At 42.2% G+C, this 15216-nt stretch overlaps 1 long non-coding RNA gene across 5 annotated transcripts in view; it reads left to right on the top strand.

The window, feature by feature from the left end:
* Positions 1 to 12683, top strand: part of LOC137097377 (uncharacterized) — a 224064-nt gene extending 211381 nt beyond the window's left edge. Inside the window, exons 5-7 of one of the 5 annotated variants that reach the window (XR_010910178.1) lie at positions 9807 to 10240; positions 10340 to 10495; positions 12277 to 12683. This is a non-coding gene — a long non-coding RNA (uncharacterized lncRNA). The other 4 variants (XR_010910179.1, XR_010910180.1, XR_010910177.1 and 1 more) reach the window with 4 other exon arrangements.
* Positions 12684 to 15216: the final 2533 nt, after the last annotated feature.

Below are 15216 nucleotides of genomic sequence, written 5' to 3'. Positions count from 1 at the left end.
AAGACACAGAGGTTTACACAATACCTCCATGTAATTACCTGTAATGAATTATCCTCTACTCTATTTTTCATAATATTAATGTTAATCTTGAATTCCCCTAATTATTTATCCAAAATTTCACTGAAGGCGGTTCTACAAGAAAGGAGATTCCATCTGAACATTAGGAAGACTGTGAGAGCTGTTCAACAGTGGAACTCTCTGCCCCGGAGTATGGTGGAGGCTCCTTCTTTGGAAGCTTTTAAACAGAGGCTGAACGGCTATCTGTGGGGGGTGCTTTGAATGCAGTTTTCCTGTTTCTTGGCAGGGGATTGGACTGGATGGCCCATGAGGTCTCTTCCAAGTCTATGATTCTAAGTTGTGAATAAAACAAGCTATTTTAAAGAAATCTAACTTGAATTTTGTCTTCTGAGAGCATTAAATAGGTACAAGACATTTATGGGAGATTAGATATATTTTGAGTATTATATAATACTTCTGCAGATCTACTATATATATATATATATATATATATGCTTTGTGTATTGGCATATTCTCTGTTCCTAATTGTTAAGGTAAAGGTAAAGGTGACATTAAGTCATGTGGTCGGCATGACTGCATGGAGCACCATTAATTGTTAAGAGTCACTAGGAAATCAGTCCAAGAGTTCAAAACCATTTGCCAAGCATAAACCATGTGGACACCATTTCTTTTCTTAAAAGATTGAAAGATTGTGGTTTTCCCAATTGGTCCTAATGCAATAGGTTATGATCCTAACAACTCATAATCCTCCACTTGGTGATGTGACCAGTGATTATCCAATATCAGGATTCACAGTTGGCCAAATTGGGTCTGTGTGCCAAGTTTGGTCCAGATCTGTCAGTGGCTGGGTTCAGTGCTCTCTGGATGCGGTTGAATTACAACTCCCCAAAATCAAGGTCAATCCCCTCTCCCCCCAAAAAACCCCTCTAATATTTTCTGTTGGTCGTGTGGGTTCTGTGTGCCAAACCTGGTCCTGATCCATAATCGGTGGGAGTCACGGTCATCTCTGGAAGTGGGAACCACAGACATTGTCACATACATACATAGATGCATACATTCACTTTTATTATATTTATATTTAATGTAATATTTAGAAAGTTAGAATGGTGCCTTGGATCTCCTCTAGTGTAACAGGATTGAGAAGAAAGTTAAAAGAGTGGTGTCTGTCTTAAGAATGATGCTTTGGGATGGATAGCTGAGCTAGAGGCAAGAAGAGGTGACCGTGTGTGATGGGGGTAAATAAATTCTCCATCTTCTTTAAAGATGGAAGCCGTAACAGTTACCCTAATAGCTGTTAGGAATAGCGCGCTATGCAGGCTCATAGCCAGGATTTTGTTTTTTTTTGGGGGGGGGGGGGCTGAGTTTGGTTCGGGGGGGCTGAGTCTGAGTGAAAGAGGGTCTACCCTTTTGTATCGTTACCCCAATGCCCCCATACATAAGGGATATATTGAGAATGGTGATCAGATCATGATATGAATAAACATAACAGTTTAAATAATGTACCAGTAAGGCCTTCTCGCAGACCACCATGAGAATTTCGGGGGGGGGGGGGCTGAAGCCCACAAGCCCCCCCCCCCCCCCCCCCGGCTACATGCCTGGCACTATGTGTCACTCAACTGTAGAGGATTCTGTCCCCTTTATTTTTCTTAAAGTTTAATACACTGACTTAAAATTGTTCCTTTTTCTCCTGGCCTTGTCTTAGTTTCACCCACTTTCTTCCTCCAAGGCTATTGACCAATCAGGTGGCGCCACATACCCTAAAGCCTGCCTGCTGGCTCTGCTCCCTCAGCTCTGAGCTAAGAAAATGGCTGCTTGGCTTTTGGCCTTTAAGGAACCAAACTACAGCCCTGCACAGTAGGCCAGTAGGTTACAGAAGCCCACACAAAGAAGATGATTCTACATGCAAAGAACACAATTTCCCCCATTTTCCCCAACTCTTTCTGATGTATTCCAAAGACACTGCCATAGGTGCCTGTCTTGATGGGCCCTCAGGCAGGAGGAGATTAATTCATTATTGAACAGAAGGGTTGGATGCCAGGCCATAGTCACTTAGGAAGAATCCTGTCTTTCTTTTTTACTTTTATTTTTCAATAGTAATATTTATTGGACTTCCAGATTTTGTACCATGTCACAGTACAGCAGCAAATCGCAATTCACAATCTTGCTTTGTCCCATTCACCCTCCCTCCAATCTTCAAGACACAGGTTTACACAATACTTCCATGTAATTATTTCACTAATAAATTATCCTCTATTCTATTTTTCATAATAATAATAATAATCTTAATTTCTCCTAATTATTTATCCAAAATTTCACTGAAGGCGGTTCTACACAGGAACTATAATGCAGGTTGAAGCTTGATACTGAAGAGAAGCAATTCCTAGAGAAAAGCTGGTTTGGGGACCCTCAAGCCAGCATAAAGAATGCTAGGAAGAAAAGAAAGCAATGAATTATCCACATTTTCTCTTAGTGTTTCATGAATCCAGAAGGGTGTAGTGGGCACAGAGAAGACAAGCAGCTCAGATTGCCATTTTAGCCTCTCTGCAGGACCCGTCCCAACATTTCAGCTGGTCAAACCCTACGAGTCCATTAGTTCCATAAACGAACTCAAAAGATGAATGAAGATTGGGGACCTCCTTAATTTGGGGAAGGTTTTCGTTTTCACTTCTCACAAGAAATCTAACCACATTTGACTTAACAAGAAACCCTTGAAGTAATGACCTTCTCGGTGTAGTTGTTAGAGACTGGGAATCTAGGGTGACGGGCCCAGAGGGCAGGCAGGAGATGAGTTTCCGATTTGGTTTTTCAACAAGGCTTTTTTTCAAGTTGGTCAACATTGAGATGAACATTCCTTGACCATTCAGGTCAGATGATTACCAGGTCGATGCGTGGAGTGGATGGAGCAAGCCCCCCCCCCCCTTTGTGGCGCACTTAACAAGTTTTTATATCAAACTGGTAAAAACAACACGTAAGCAACTTCTGGTTGGTTCTTCTGTTTCTAACGTCAAAGCCTATGAATGATTCTGTTGAAATGTCTGACCCTGAGCTGTGGCTTATCTATCTGCAAGTTTGCTTACCCATGGCTGAAAGAATTTTAGGGAGTGAGGGAGTGCACCTGCTTGTCTGACTGAACAAGGAACGCAGAGAATAATCATTCTTTCTCTTGCAGCAGCAGTCCTTGGCAAGCAAGGTTTTCTCTATAGACATGGATTCTGGGACTTGTAATAATTGGAAATTTATTTTTCTTAATCATGATCCTCTCATTGTCACAAATGACCGCTTCTTGGCTAGTGGAGAAGAAAATCATTCCATGGATATAAACATAATTTTATTAATACGTGTAGAATACTTCAAGGAAGATGAAGAGGAAATACTCAGGACTATAAAGGCTTTAACCCAAATGACAATAATAGAGAGAGAAAGAACCATAGGGAAAAACAGCCTTCATTACGAGGACTAAGCCATTTCAATAGATTTTTCATTTCACATGTACCAGCGCTCCTTGGTAGAGGAGGCTAAAGTCCTTGTGAAATGACATCTTCCAAAAACTATGCTATGCTAGCTTTTAAACCATTTTGTTCCTTTTTTGTCTAGCTCAGGTTGTGCCGTCACACCTAGACACTATAAAATTAAAACAAAGATGTGCTTCTCTCTTTATCTGGAAGGACTGCGGGGGGGGGGGGGGTGGTCGGGGTCTTTCTTTAGAGGCTCAAAAATTCTCAGCAACTGAGGCCACTTCAGGTTTGGAACATCAAACAGAATATTTATTTCCCAAGTCCTTAGCGGACTTGGCACAGCTTGAAGAAGTTACAACACAAACAGTCAATCTGAGAAACCATAGAGATGATCTTTCTTTCCTTTTCCTTCAGTTACTGAGGCAACTTTTACCCAAATGGTAGAAAAAATCCTGGGACTTTCACCCTAACCCTGAGCTGCTATGGTTAGAAAGAACAGGTCTTCCACTATCTAAGCTCAAGGTTAGCGTTGGAGATGAAGTAATGCTCAATAGTACTCAATAACTATTTCTCTCTATTTCTCAATAACTCAATTTCTTTTCTCAATATCTATAGTATCTCAATAGGCTTCTCTATATCTCAGTACTCAATATTATCTCAATATGCTTCTATCTTTCTATCTATATAATTCAGTTACTCAATTCTCAATTAACCTATCTATAACTCAATTGTTCTCACAATGGTTTTTCAGAGCTACCTGCCTGACCAACAGCACATCTGAGGCTCTTTTCTCTACTGAAGGAGGCAGGGGAGATTCCAAAATGGAGATCTCAACCCCAGGAAAAATGGCGGTCTCCAAACCCAAAGAGATACTTTCTAAACCAATAACTGCAATGCCCAGGTTAGGTGATTTGTAATGCTGTTTATTACAAGAAGTAAGCCTTTGCCTTTCTTTTTTTAGGAATGCTCCCATTAGAACAGGGGTCCTCAAACTGCAGCCTGGGGGCTAGATGTGGCCCACTGAGGGCATTTATCTGGCCTGCCAAGGAGGAGACCTCCCTCTTAGTGGAATCAGTCTTGGCTGCTAACGCAGAGCTCCTTTTGTTCTGTCTGTCTCCCATGCAAGTTCTTTCTCTTTCTCCCTGTTTCAGTCTCTCCCACTTTCCCCTTTTTCTCATCTCCCCTTTCTTCTTCTTCCTCAGAGGAAGAGGAAGAGGGTCTTGAGCGCTGCGGCGGCTGCCTGGAAGAGCAGAGGCAAGAGAATCATGACCGTGGCACTCTTCCCACAGTGATACACTTCTGTACAAAAACCTATCTAGAAGTTGGCAAATTGTTTTGGGACTAATGACCCTTGTTCCAGTGTTATAAAAGGGGCTTATATTTACAAATTTATATTTGGACTATGTTACCATATCTGGGTCCTGATTGTTGTTTTATTTTAATTGTTGGTATGACTTTAAGGGTAAAGGTAAAGGTTTTCCCCTGACATTAAGTCCAGTCATGTCCGACTCTGGAGTGTGGTGCTCATCTCCATTTCTAAGCCGAAGAGGCCGGCATTGTCCTTAGACACCTCCAAGGTCATGTGGCCAGCAAGACTGCATGGAGCGCCATTAACTTCCCACCTGAGAGGTACCTATTGATCTACTCACATTTGCATGTTTTCAAACTGCTAGGTTGGCAAAGGCTGGGGCTGACAGCAGAAGCTCACGCCGCTCCCCAGATTCAAACCTGCGACCTTTCGGTTGACAAGCTCAACAGCTCAGCGGTTTAACCCATTGCACCACCGGGGACTCCCTGCTATGACTTTAGACCATAGTAAATGCACATGGAAGTCACAGCCTGCTTTGAAGCCAACAACCTTGCATCTGTGATAGTGAAGATGTTAGGTGGTGATGAGGATAGTGGTGATTATGATGAATATGGCACAATCGTGATATCATGGGATAAAATGTGGATTATAAAAAGGTTAAAGTGAAGCTATATTTAATATGAATGCTAAAAAGTTTGAAGTTCAGCTATATTCCAGAGGTAGGAACTGGCAAAATCACCTCTGAGTATTCCTTTCCTAAGAAAACCTTGTGAAATTCATGGGGTCACCGTAAGTCAACAGACAACTTGAAGGCACATAGCATGCATACAAGAGGGAGGAAAAAACTTCTACTAGATAGTTTTGTTCATTCCCTTAACAAATGTCCTTGTTAACACTGTTAGCTCATCAAATCATAATGAAAATTCTACTCCTTCACAGTAGTAATAGTAAAAACAGCAAGTTTGTACAAAGAAGTGGAAAGACCTTGACACACAAGCCTGTCCGAAATAGTGGACAACCTCCCATGTCAAACTATTTACCCACAACATTATACTAGGCCAAGACTGTGCAGGCATATTTTCACTTTTTTAAAAAAGCAATTAGATAAAATATTTTGGAGGGCTGATGACAAAGGAATATTCAGTACAGGGTTGTTTTTCTAAGCAGTCTGATGTAACTTCTTGCCTTCTTGCTGGTGTCCAAACACATTTTCACAATTTACTTACAGAGTTTATTAGCCCCTTGTGGGATTTCATTGACTGGCAGCTCAGGAGCTAGATAATCAGCCCAACATTCTGCTCAGTGTTTCCTTTACCCCCCCCCCCCCCCCCGATTCCATGTAAGAGGGTCAGTTGACATCCTTGATACTTCTCAAAGAACATGTCAAGCCTCCCCCCCCCCAAAAAAAAACACCTCTCTAGTATTTTCTGTTGGTCATATGGGGTCTGTGTCAAACCTGGTCCTGATCTATAATCAGTGGGGGTCAGGGGCATCTCTGGAAGTGGGAACCACAGACATTGTCACATACATACCTTCAGTTTATTATATTTATATTTAATTTAATAAATACAAAAAATGAATAAAACTAAAAAAAATGAAATAAATGTATTCTATATTTCAGAAACAAAAGAAAACAATGAATATACAAAACTCTAACAAATACTACAAATAAATTTACTAAAAACAGAAAAAAATTAAAATGGGAATAAGAATCTATAACAAACATAATATATTCAAAAAAGGGAATAATCTTCGCTGGGCACCACTCGGAGGCAGCTTAAGCAGGAAGGCTGCTGCCTCCTTACTTCGGGCTCTTCAACCTTGGCCAGCCGGTGTGCAAACACATTACGGAAATCCCTATTCTCCATGGACTAGGGCCGTGGGGGTGGTGACCATTGGCTTTTCAGTCTTGAGTTGGTGGAGGGCTCCTGCTGTGGATCTTCCTCTTTTCCTCCGCTGGTCTTGGACCTTTCTCCTTAGAATTTCTTCTTGTGCAGCTTTGTGTGCAGCGACTTCCCACATGGGATACCACTGTCTGCTCGGTCACTGGTGTTGCGGATGGATGGGCCACACTGGCCAGGGGATGGAGGTGTCTTCCCATTCAAGGCCCCTTAAATAAATCAAAACAATGAATATTCAAAACTCTACAATAACTAAAAATCAATTTACTAAAAATAGACAAAAATAATAATGAGAATAAGAATCAATAACAAACATAATATATTCAAAAAAGGGAATAATCTTTGCTGGGCTCCACTCGGAGGCAGCTTAAGCAGGAAAGACTGTTGCCTTCTTACTTCGGGCTCTTCAGCCTTGGCCAGCTGGTGTGAAAACACACTACGGAGATCCCTATTCTCCATGGACTGGGGCCGTGGGGGTGGTGACCTTTGGTTTTTCAGTCTTGAGTTGGTGGGGGCTCCTGCTGTGGATCTTTTTCTTTTCCTCCGCTGGTTGGACCTTTCTCCTTAGAATTTCTAAAAATAGACAAAAATAATAATGAGAATAAGAAGAAATAACAAACACTATCAATAAATATATTTTAAAGGGGGAATAATCTTTGCTGGGCTCCATTGCTCAGCACTTGAAGGCAGTTTCTGCAGGAAGGACTGCTGCCTCCTTACTTCGGTCTCTTCTACCTTGGCCAACCGGTAGGCAAACCCAGCACAGAGATCCCTATTCTCCATGGATTGGGGCCGTGGGCATGGTGACCTTTGGCTTTTCAGTCTTGGGTTGGTGGGGGGCTCCTGCTGTGGATCTTTCTCTTTACCTCCACTGGTCTTGGGATTTGCTACTAGCCCTTTTTTATGACACCTTCCAACAACACCTAAGAAATACTAAAAAATAAGAAAATTGGTCAATTCTCTGGAAGACAAACCAAACTTTCCTACCCCAACCTAAGCCCCTCATCACCCTAACCTTCCCAACCCAAATCCAATCCTTTGCTCCAATCCTACCCCCATCCTACCCTCCCTTACCTACTCCCTATTCCTCCCTGCAACCACTTCCCACCTATATTTCCTACTTTCCTATACACTGATATGTTCCCCCTGTTTTTATGTTATTTTGAAAGAGTTCTAATAAATACACATTTTAAAAGAGACGTTTTTCTCTTTCCGTTTTTATTTTTTCCACTTTTTCCTTTTTAACAGAAGTATTTTATTGAATTTCTACAACATATACAATGTCAGAGATCATGCTTTCCAACATGGGTTTATGTTAGGGGTGTGCAATTCGGGAAAATTCTGTCCCGATCTGTTTTTCAGGAATTTTCCAAAATTGGGAGAAGGAAAATGCCATTTCTAATTAATCACAAACACTATCAGCCAATATTTTTTTTAAAAAAACAACACACTCAATAACAGAAACAATTAACAAATACTCTATAAAAGATACAAATAAACCAAACAATTATAAAAATAAATAATAAATACAAGGCAAGGCTGTGTCACTGGCTTAGCTGGAGGCAGGGGAATCGTCTTTCCTGGGATCCACTGCTCTCCATTTGGAGGCAGCTTTTGCAGGAAAGAGTGGTGCCTCCTTACTTCGGCTTCTTCCACCTTGGCCAGCCGGTGGGCAAACCCAACATGAAGATGCTTCTTCTCCATGGCCTTGGGCCATGGGGGTGGTTTAGTCTGTATTTCAGAAACAAAACAAAAATAATTAATATTCAAAATAACAAACTTAATAATAAGAATAAATAACATACACTATCAATAAATAGATTCAAAATACAACACACTTAATAACAAAAACAATTAACAAACACTCAATAAAATATATAAACAAACCAAAAAAATTATAAATAAATAATATTTTTTCAGGTTTCCACAAAAAGCAACACACTCAATAACAAGAACAACGAACAAACGTTCTATAAAAGATGCAAACAAATCTAACAATAAAAAACAAATAAGAAATACTACTACTAGAAAATGTAAACCAATAAACAAAAACTGAACACAAATACCAGGAAGCGCAAGAGGAGGCAAGGACAGAGGCAAAAGGAAGGGCAGGGCAGGGCAGTGATGAGGCAGAGACTGAGGGCACAAGGAGGCATGAGAAAGCACTGATGAAGCTGAGAGGCAGTAACAGTTCAGTCGCCCGGGGAGACATTGCAACATCAGAAGGAAGCAGAGGAGGAGAAGGGGGAGGGAGGGGGAGGGGGAGGGAGGCATAGTGATATCAGAGGGGGAGGGTGTCTGTTGGGGAGGGTCCTGGGTTCTGCGGCTTTTACCCTCTAACTTCTGCCGCTTCTTCCTAGGGGGATGATCAACCACTCATGCAAGATTGGCAGTGATGTTTTCTATTGGGATTGTGCTGGTAACAGCAAAATTGCCTCCTTTTGCTAAGATGGATACATCGTCCACCAAAGAGTTGCCTATCGGTCAGAGCCGTCACGGTCCGCAATGTATCTCTTTCAGATCACCGTTGGTAGACGGCGAGGCCGCGGCACTGCAGGAAGGCAGGGCTTCAAAGTTTTTGCTGGAGGAAGCCGTGGACCTGCTCGAGGCAGGGGAATAGCTTTCCCTGGGCTCCAGTCTTCAACATTCAGAGGCAGCTTCGGCAGGAAGGACTGCTGCCTCCTCAGTTCAGCCTCTTCAACCTTGGCCAGCCGGTGAGCAAATCCAACATGGCGAAGCTTCTCCTCTGTGGACTGGGGCCATGGGGGTGAGGAATGCTGGCTCTTCTGCCTTGGTAGGACCAGAGGCTCCTGCTGTTGCCGCCTGCTGAGCTTCTTTTCCTTGACCTTTGTCCTTTGGAAGTTCTGGTTCTGCGGCTTTGTGCGGAGCCATTTCCTGAAAGAGTCGCCTCTGCCTGCTTGGCTGCTGCTGATGCCACTGCCGAATTTGTGGAACTGGCCAGGTGACAAGTGCTTCTTGTGATTTGGGGGCTCTTAAATAAATGACCCAAATCTAAGGAAGCAACATGCCAAAATTCAATATGTCGTATTCACCCATTTCACTTCCCAAAAACAAAAACAAAAAACAAAACAAAAATATCTTTAAAGGTAAGTTTATTTAAAGGTAAGTTTATTTAAAGGTAAGTTTATGAGGATGTTGTTTTATTACCGATTTGAGATAATAATTAACATTTGGCTGACATGCTTAATTTCTCTCCTCTAGGGTCAAGTGGGGAAATTGTGGTCACTCAGAGGCGCAAGTGGAGGTAAGGACCGAGGCAAAGCCAGAGCAGGGCATGGCAGGGATTTGGCTCATCTAGAGTATCTTTAAAGGTAAGTTTATTTAAAGGTAAGTTTATTTAAAGGTAAGTTTATGGGGATGTTGTTTTATTACCGATTTGAGATAATAATTAACATTTGGCTGACATGCTTAATTTCTCTCCTCTAGGGTCAAGTGGGGAAATTGTGGTCACTCAGAGGCGCAAGTGGAGGTAAGGACCGAGGCAAAGCCAGGGCAGGGCAGGGCAGGGATTTGGCTCATCTTGAGTATCTTTAAAGGTAAGTTTATTTAAAGGTAAGTTTATGAGGATGTTGTTTTATTACCGATTTGAGATAATAATTATCATTTACTGACATGCTTAATTTCTCTCCTTCTAGGGTCAAGTGGGGAAATTGTGGTCACTCCGACCCTTTGCAGAAAAATCCTGGGGACAAAGTCAACATTCAGCAATCTTTGGCCTGATAATATCCAATTGCCTACCCCTGTAACATCTATACAATTTGGAACAAGGCTTTTGCAGAATGATGGCTGAGGTCAGTAATTGACCAAATGTATTGACCACAATATACGGACTGAATTGGACATGATGATTTTATCTTGACGAATGGCTTTTATGTATTTTATCCTTTATGTATTTGTTAGCTCACTGTTGTTGTATGATGTTTTAGATTTTGACTGTTAGCATTGACTTTTTGCTGTTAGCTGGTCTGAGTCCCTCTACGGAGGTAGAGAAGATCGGGATAGAAAAGTTTTAAATAAATAAATAAATAAATAAATTCTGTCGGGGTGCAAGATAGAATCCTTGCCTGTTAAAGAAAGTGTGGCTGTTACAAATTAGCAAGCTCAATAGCATGTAAAGTCAATCAGTGAGAGTATCTGCATAGTGGTAACTGGGCTTTGTTGCCTGGAGGTGTTAACCGGCACTGTTTGGGAGGTATTAACCGGCACTTGATGGTTTGCTGTCTGGAGTTTTCCTGTTTCTGGGTCTTGTTCTTTATTTACTGTCTTGATTCTGGTGTTTTGGGTTTTTTTTTAATAATGGTAACCATATTTTGTTCATTTTCACGGTTCCCTCCTTTCTGTTGAAATTGCCCAGGTGCTTGTGGATTTCAATGGCTTCTCTGTGTAATCTGACATAATGTCTGTCAGTGTGGTCTAGAATTTCTGTGTTCTCAAATAATATTCTGTGTTCAGGTTGATTCATCAAGTGCTCCACTATAGCAGACTTCTCTGGTTGAATTAGTCACAGTGCCTTTCATGTTCCCTGATTCGTGTCTGAGCACTTCTTGAGTTCCCAAAATAGACATAAGCAAAGTAGCATGCTATATGATAGACTCTTTTTGTGATTAGAGTAGGAGTCCTTAAACTAAGGCCCTGGGGACGGATACTGCTCTCCAAAGTCATTTACCCAGCCCTCGCTCAGTGTCAACTTAAGTCTGAAACGACGGAAGGTTTATGTGAGTGGGTTCCTTCCCAAACCCCACACAAAATATTTGAGTCATATGCTCCATTTTTCTCCTTCCAGCGGGGAAATTGTGGTCACTCAGACCCCGGTCTCTTTGCTAAAAAACTCCCGAGGACAGAGGTGACATTTAGTGCAAACCAGGCATGTAGCCGGGGGGGGGGGGGGGGGGGGCTTGAGGGGCTTCAGCCCCTCCCCCCCGAAATTCTCATGGTGGTCCGCGAGTAAGCCTTACTGGTACATTATTTAAACTGTTATGCTTATTCGTATCATGGTCTGATCACCATGCTCAATATATATCCCATATGCATGGGGGTATTGGGGTAACGATACAAAACGTTTGCTAGGATAGACCCTCTTTCACTCAGACTCAGACCCCCCCCCCCCCCCCCCCGAATCAACACTCTGGCTACACAAAGTCTCTTGTAGGTGTCGCTGTTGGACTTTGAAAATTTGGGATCTTACAGTTCAGAGCTGCTTCTTAATCTCAATCATTGAAACGAAGTATTAGATAAAGGGATGACTTCTAAACAAGCCAGTTGAATCTGCAGGAATCTAGCAGCATTCTATGTAGTTGAAAAATATTTAAGACTGCTGTAGTTTATGGAACCCTCGTTGGGATTATGTAACCTGGAAAGTTTCTAGCTTTTAAAAATCAGCATGAGCTACAGCTGATTTTTAAAAGCTGCAAGTCTGAATCACTTAGGGAGGGCCCAAAATTTGGCAGCTGCCAACTGTTGGCCAAGGATGTACTAGTGATTTTCCTTGGTCTTGATTCAGTGCTCACTTCTGCTAAACATGTTCATACTCCTTCTAGGTAATAAAATGTATGTATGTGTATGTTTTCCACAGGGCTTTTCATTCAGGAGCAACTTTCCACCGGTGGCCTGCTTTGGTTTCCAGATCTTACTGTACCTGACCCCACTTAGATCATGCCAATCACGCTTGGAGTCCTCAATTTGCTGATAGTGGAGGTATTTATAGATCACACCATATCTACTTACAGATCTTTTTTTAGTTCTGATATGTGCATCATACCTTCATCATTTGGAGCCGTGGGGAAGAAAAACCGAACAAGTTCCTGGCCCACATCAACAACATCTACCCAAACATCTTCCAATTTACCTTGGAAAAAAAAACCGAAGGAACATTACCATTTCTAAATGTCAAGAGATCCTGCAGCAGCCACCGGCACCTGGAGAAGACCCTTTTCTTACTTTTCAGCACTAATAAAATGAAGTTATCCTTATCTTTTGACTCTCTGTGTCTCCGTTCACCTCCATGGGCCTTTCTCCTTCACTTCAGCATTCCTCAGCTGTGCTGGCAACGGACCGGGCCACATGGCCCAGGGCCCTCTGCGGCCCTCCACAGCCCTCCAAAGCCCTGGGACAGGGCCAATTCGTGACGTCTTCCACCGGATAGCCCCTCATAACTGCCCCAAGCCCCATGGCCACTTCCTAGCCGCTTTGGGAACCCCAGCAGGCTGCCAAGCTCCATTTTGCCATTCATTTCTATCATAACCAGTGGGGGCAATACATTCTAAGCAATCAGCTAAGATAAAAATAAATGAAAAGCTGAGAAAAGCTATAGATATACAGAAAGTGAGTGGACAAGGCTGCCCTCTTTCACCATTACTATTCATTCTGGGATTGGAAATTTTGAGAACAAGAATTAGAGAGGACACTGAAATTGAAGGGTTCAAAGTAAGAGACCAGGAAACCAAAACCAGAACATATGCAGACTATATGGTTTGTATCTTATGTAATCTAATGCTAACAAAAGCATCATACGATGCTAGCATCATAGTACAATCAAAATATCAAAAAATGAAACAACAATTTAAACAATTAATTAAGCACATCCATTAAAATCGAAATACAAAAACCAGTCCGGGTCAATTCATTGCCATAAGTTGTGTGATCTTCTTCCACTTGCTGCTCACTGATCAAATGCTTGGTCTCATAACCAGGTCTTGATTTTCCTTCTAAAAGACAAGGGGGAGGTGGCCAATCTGATATCTCTAGAGAGGGCATTCCATAGGCGGGGGGCCACTGCTGAGAAGTCCCTGTCACTAGTCCCCACCAATCGTGTGTGCGATAGTGGTGGGATCGAGAGCAGGGCCTCTCCTGAAGATCTTAAACTTTTTGATGGTTCGTGGCAGGAGATACGTTCGGACAGGTAGTCTGCTTGCTCCATCCATGTTCAACATTTACACAAATGACCAGTCACTGCCAGAAGGGACGGAGAGCTTCATCTATGCTGATGATCGTGCCATTACTTCTCAAGCAGGGAGCTTTGAGATGGTTGAACAGAAGCTCTCCGAAGCTCTAGGTGCTCTTACTACCTACTACAGGGAAAACCAGCTGATCCCCAACCCATCTAAAACACAGACATGTGCTTTTCACCTTAAGAACAGACAAACATCCCGAGCTCTGAGGATTACCTGGGAAGGAATCCCACTGGAGCACTGCAGCGCACCCAAATATCTGGGAGTCACTCTGGACCGTGCTCTGACCTATCCCTAAAATACCAACTCCAGGACTCACCCTCAATATTACAGAAGATTACAACAGATATCAAAAATATGTATAAATGAAACAACCTGGGATTTTCTAAACTGTGTTTTAAATAATGCTGGTAATCTTCAGAATAGTGTAAGAAAGAGTCTCTGTTGAATTAATTAATGCTTAAAAATTAAATAGCAGAGTCCTTCTTGGGATTTCTTATGTATAGAGAGGTTTTCAATTCAATCTTGATATTTTAGGTCACAAATCAATCCGAAATTTAAAACTCTCGTTGAAATCTTAAGGACGTGGCATCATTTTTAGTTACAACTAGCTGTGCCCTGCCACGCGTTGCTGTGGCCTATAGTAAAACTTATCAAAGTTGAGGTAGATATCTGGACTATTATGAAAGAGAGGTACCTACCTATTCCTTCCCCCTTTCTCTCCTTTCTTCCTTCTCTACCTCTTTCTTTCTTTCCTTCTTTCACTACTTGGTTTCATCCTTCTCTCTTTCCTTCATTCCCTCCCCCTTTCTTCCTTTGCCTTTCTTCCCTCCCTGTTTGCTTCCTTCTTTCGTTTTTTATTTCCTTTTATTTCACCACCATCATAACAATAACAATAATGCAATGCATTGCCTCCGGGACCTGACACCTCTCCCATTCCCCCTAAAAGGGTCTCATAGGAATAATAGCATCATAATAATCATAGAAATAACAACCTTTACCCGCCACGCATTGCTGTGACCAACCTTCACTCTTTCTCTCCTTCTTTCCCTCCTTCCTTCCTTCCCTCCCATCTTTCCTTCTCCTCTTCCTTCTCTATCTCCTTCCTTCCCCCTTTTTCTTTCTCTTCTGGCCTCTTTCCTTCCTTCTCTCTTTCCTTCTTTCCTTCCCTCCCTCTTTCTCTACATCTTCCCCCTTCCTTCACTCCCTCTTTCCTTCCTTCATTCCCTTTTTTCTTTCCTTCTCTCCTTCCTTCCTTCCCCCTTTTTCTTTCTCTTCTGGTCTCTTTTCTTCCTTCTCTCTTTCCTTCTTTCCTTCCCTCCCTCTTTCTCTACATCTTCCCCCTTCCTTCACTCCCTCTTTCCTTCTTTCATTCCCTTTTTTCTTTCCTTCTCTCCTTCCTTCCTTCCCCCTTTTTCTTTCCCTCCCTCTGTCTCTCATTTCTTCCTTCTCTACCTCTTTCCTTCCTTCCCCCTTTTTCTTTCTCTTCTGCTGTCTCTCTTTTCTTTCCTTCCATCTTTCCTTTTCTTTCCTTTTCTTCTTCCTTCTTTCTCTAACTTTCCTTC

Source organism: Anolis sagrei, chromosome 6, assembly GCF_037176765.1.
Source record: "Anolis sagrei isolate rAnoSag1 chromosome 6, rAnoSag1.mat, whole genome shotgun sequence".
In the NCBI taxonomy this organism is placed as follows: domain Eukaryota; kingdom Metazoa; phylum Chordata; class Lepidosauria; order Squamata; family Dactyloidae; genus Anolis; species Anolis sagrei.
Note: the sequence above shows the minus strand (reverse complement) of the source record. Positions and strands in the feature narration are given on the sequence as shown.